The following is a 4,912-nucleotide window of genomic DNA, read 5'->3' as shown; positions in this document are numbered from 1 at the left end:
TGCTAGTAATCAATGTCAAGGAATCTACAGTTTCATACTGCAGTGGAAATTTATCGAACATTTGGTCCGCCTTCGAGTTTCTATTTTCATAAGCTAATTCAAATGCTGATGACTTCGAAAGAAGGCTTGGAGCAGGAAAGGGATACACCATAGCTAACTGTGACACTATAGGTGCAATATTAATGTAGTTAAAACTAACCTGTGAAGAATCAACGAGACGCCTCACCGGGTATGTTTCTTTTTTGCTGTCGAAAATGCTGAGCAAATTTCTCTTTGAAATGCACCCAATCAAAAAATTGCTTGTTCTGAAACAACTAATTGAACCAAGTAGGGGGTTTACCATCAAGGTAGAAGGAAGGAAGAGGTAGCCAGTCCTTCCCGGAGAAGCCAAGGTAGGTGAAGTACCGCTCAGCTCGAAAAATCTAGCTCTCTCGGTTGCTGATGCCGTTAAATTGATCTAGTACTACCTCTGCCATTGGAGTCTGATAGACGATAGCACCAATGTAACAACTCCAAAATATAGATTCTATTGATGGTAGTAACTAACGATTACATCTCAAAGAAGTAGAATAACATTAATGAAAATGCAAATGAAGAAACTAACATAGAAGAGAACCAAAGAAGGGGATGAGAAGCTAGACTCGGAATTGGGGATGAGAGGTCCAAGACACTTTACTTAACAATAATCGGCTAGCTATTTTTAGCCTAAGGTACTGATATTTATTAATTCTGCATACCTCACATGTTCCTAAACTTGTTCCCACAACTAAGTTTCTAAGTTTCCATACATGCCCTCCCAAATGTTAACTACGATCATAACAATACCCCAGACCTCAATAAGAAACTTGTCCTCAAGGTTCAATATAGGAAATTCTAATAGGAGAACATGAGAATTTGTGTTGGCTTGCACCATTGAAAAGGATTCCCATATGTAATCTTTCGTGACCATCAGTGTAGTGTCAGATATTAAGTCAAATGCTGTGGCACGATCATGATCTACAACTATCCAACCATGAGAAAGTGGAACATCCAATAGATACAAAGTGATCCAGTAGCCATCATCACTTAGGCACTTCACTTTCGTTGTACGTGAAAGCATAGGGAACTCATCACAATGTTGCATTGAAGCTTGACCATCAGCAAATATCCAGACAAAAGAGCATGTTGGGCACTGCCAATTGCATTACATTGTAGCTGTGTGGCTTTATGATAATCATTGTCCAGAAAGATAGAGCATTTCATTTCTTGGTGAACTCCACTTGGATCAAAAGCATGATGTCAAGTAGTAATGTCCGGGTTAATGAAATAAAAGCAAACTGCCACTATGCCCTCATAGCTTTCTGCTTTATCATATAAAACCGAGTGATTACTTGACCGATGCATCTTTAAAGCCTCACCAGTATCGAATGCATACCCATGAATGGCAAATATTCTTCCCCTGCCAAAGCCAATAAAACTAACTCCTTGTGTCTGAGAAAAAGTAATGGATCAGTATCCTTGTGGCGAATTGAGTTTCTGGAATGCCACATGAGCCTCATACTTGAGAGAATGCCCCTCATGGAGTATTCATCTACAAATTTCATTCCCCACCAATTGTCTCATTATAGTCACTAAAGTATTCATCTACACAATTATTTACAATTGTCCCGCCATAAGCTCTGTTGAACTCTTGGATCTGAAGCAAGGAAGCAACATGTGGATGCTTCTAGCTCACAATAAATTGGTATTCATTGAAAGCTCTGCAGTTTCATCATAGGCAAATCAAACGCCAAGGTACCTTCAGTTTCCAAATTAAATAGTGTATTGTATGGAATAAGAATTCTATTATTATCCTTTGCAAGCAGTTCTGGAGCTTTAAACAGACAATGATGGGTATGAGAAATAGTCACAACAATCCACATAACAAAATAAAGTGAAGTCTCTTAGTTTAAGCATGTAGAACAAATGCAGTCACTATGGAGTAACTTTCAGCTAATACCTGGAGCCCTCTTTGTATTTTCTACTCCCGAGCACACTCTCTTGATTTAGACAACAAGAATCCTGGAAGATTGTGTTCCTGTCCAGTATTAACCCAATTGCATCTGTGTGAGCCAAAGTCAAGGTAAAGTTACACCTAACTTTGATTAACCCCATCAATATCTTCAAGAGAAGTTAAGCAAACTTGTAATTATGCCAAACCATAGTGTACCATCAAATGAAAATTCTATTATACCAAATCTCACACTCGCATTCGACAGCACAATTCCTTGGCTAGTAAAAAACCAGAAGATCTTATGTATCCCGTTGACGAGATTTGTCAAACACCTAAGCTACAGTAGTATCTCGTGAATTTTCTTCCTCCCCAGTATTAGATTTGGTCGTTTCATCAAACACCTCACTATGTACCTTGGTTTTGAAGCCGCCATTTGGGAAGAAGCTATCATCGTACATCTTGGATACTGTAGTAACAGAGTTGTCTCCCTCATGGACAATAGCATTAAGCTCATGAATGCTGGATCTTACTGCGGCGTGTGAAATGTTATGGAATACCTGATCATCAATAGTGGCAGAAGGTTCTTGTACCAATTCCACTACCTCTACAAATTTTGCATTACCCATTTGAGGTGCTTTTATATCTTCAGGATTTTCAGTCTCAGTATTATTTAATGTAATCAATGTCAATGAATCTACAGTTTCATACTACAGTGGCAATTTATCGAACATATGGTCCTCCTTCGAGTTTCCATTTTCATAAGCCAATTCAAATGTTGATGACTCCGAAAGAAGGCTTGAAGGGGGAAAGGGAGACACCACAGCTAATTATGACACTATAGGCACAATATTAATGTAGTTAAAAGTAACCTGTGAGGAATCAACTAAGATGCCTTACCAGATATGTTACATTTTGCTGTCGAAAATGCTGAGCATTGAAATGCGCCCAATCTAAAAATTGTTTATTCTGAAACAAGCAATTGAACCAAGTAGGAGCTTTACCATCAAGGTAGAAGGAAGGAAGAGTTAGCCAGTTCTTCTCGGAGAAGCCAAGGTTGGTGAAGTATTGCTCAGCTCGAAAAGTTCAGCTCTCTAGGTTGTTGATGCTGTTAAATCGATCTAGTACCACCTCTTCCATTGGAGTTTGATAGATAATAGCACCAACGTAACAACTCTATATAGATTATATTGATGGTAGTAACCAACGATTTCAGCTCAAAGAAGTAGAACAACATTAATTAAAATGCAAATGAAGAAGCTAAGTAAGATAGGAGAAAACCAAAGAAGGGGATGGAAAGCTAGACTCGAAATTGGGGATGAGAGGACTAAGACACTTTACTTAACAATAATCGGCTAGCTATTTTTTGCCTAAGGTTGTAGCGACCCGATCGGTTATGTTTCTTTTTAGATCCTCGTTCCCTAATTAAGACTCCCTGTATGTACTTTTACTATTTTATGACTTGTGGGGATGGTTGGTTTAGGTTTGGAAGGGGTTGGATTGAAATCGGAACACTTAGTTCCTTAATAGTGGCTTTTTATGGCCAAGTTTGACTAGAGTCAACATTTTGAGTAAACGACCTCGAAATCAGGATTTATGGTTTCAGTAGGTTTGTATGATGATTTTGGAATTGGGCATGTGTACAGATCGGGTTTCGGGTGATCCGGGAGCATTTCAGCGCTTAATGTTGAAAGTTGGTTCATTGAAGGTTTTCTAGTTCTTTATATTTGATTTAGAGTAGACTTTGATTTTTCTGAGGTCTGTTTGGGATTCTGAGTCTGAGAATAATTCTGTATGATGATTTATGACTTGTAAGTAAAATTTGGTGTCATTCTGAGTAGTCTATGTATTATTCGGTGCGTTCGGAGCTAGTCAAGAAGTTTGAAGTTCATAAGTTGATTCAATTTGGTTTTGGGGTGCTACTCATAGTTTCGATGTTGTTTTATGTGTTTCGAGGGTTCGAGCAGGTCTGTATTATGGTTAAGAACTTGTTGATTTATTTGGACGGGGACTCGGGAGTTCGAGAGCGTTTCAGACCGCCCGGAGCTATGTCCAAAACTGCTGGTGTGCTGGTTCCCGTTTCCTTCTTTGAGAACGCGGAAGGACCCTTGCTTTCCCGATAAAGGATTTGGGTACTGAGTGTTTTTTCTATTTGCGTTCACGAAGAAGAGGCCACATTGATGAAGCTTCAGGACATGTGGCCTTCGAGTTCGCGATGGCTTGGTCGCATTCGGGTAGAAGGATTTGGGGCCAGGGGATGTAGGTCATTGATATTCGCGTTTGCGAAGGGCTGGTCGCATTCTTGATGCTTTGGCTGGCCTATCCTTCGTGATCACGAGGACCCTATTGCGTTCGCGAAGAGGAGCTTGCCTTGGGCAGGATTTGCCTTCGCGATCGCGAGGCCCTTTTTGCGAACACGAGGCCCTTTCGCGTTCGTCGAGAAGGGGCAGCTAGTCAGAGACTTTATTAAAGTCGGGATTTTGGCTATTTTGTGTATTTCTCTCATTTGTTGGACGATTTTAGAGCTTCTTGGAGAGGATTTTTTACCTAGCTATTGGAGGTAAGTGATTTCTACATAATGTGAGCTTAATACATAAATTATGGGTAGACTTTAACATGTAAATTGTGAAAATATTAGGATTTTGGTTGAAAAACTTAGGTTTTGATAAAAGTGAGAGTAAACCACGAAAATGATTGTGGAATTGGGTAAATATTATATATTTGGTTGTGGGTAACATTTATTAGGTTGTGGGTAACATTTATTTACAAAAATTTCCAAAATCTGGGCAAGTGGGCTCGGGGGTGAATTTTAGGAACCTTCCAAATTCGATTGGGTGATCACTCTAATAGTTAAATTATGAACTTTTAAGCAATTATTGATTAGTTTGTACAACCTTTGGCTAGTTTCGGATTTTTGGCACCGACTTGAGGCTTTTAGAGTGA

The 4,912-nt window shown here is 39.4% G+C and overlaps 1 long non-coding RNA gene across 1 annotated transcript; it reads right to left on the bottom strand.

The window, feature by feature from the left end:
- Positions 1-502: 502 nt before the first annotated feature.
- LOC142168779 (uncharacterized) lies at positions 503-3,368 on the bottom strand. The gene is made up of 2 exons (XR_012698838.1): positions 1,979-3,368; positions 503-1,739 (listed from the first exon to the last, which is right to left on the bottom strand). It is a non-coding gene; the product is annotated as an uncharacterized LOC142168779 (long non-coding RNA).
- Positions 3,369-4,912: the final 1,544 nt, after the last annotated feature.

Source organism: Nicotiana tabacum, chromosome 14 (assembly GCF_000715075.1).
Source record: "Nicotiana tabacum cultivar K326 chromosome 14, ASM71507v2, whole genome shotgun sequence".
Classification (NCBI taxonomy): Eukaryota; Viridiplantae; Streptophyta; class Magnoliopsida; order Solanales; family Solanaceae; genus Nicotiana; species Nicotiana tabacum.
The sequence above is the reverse complement of the archived record's forward strand: the minus strand, read 5'-3'. Positions and strand labels throughout refer to the sequence as shown.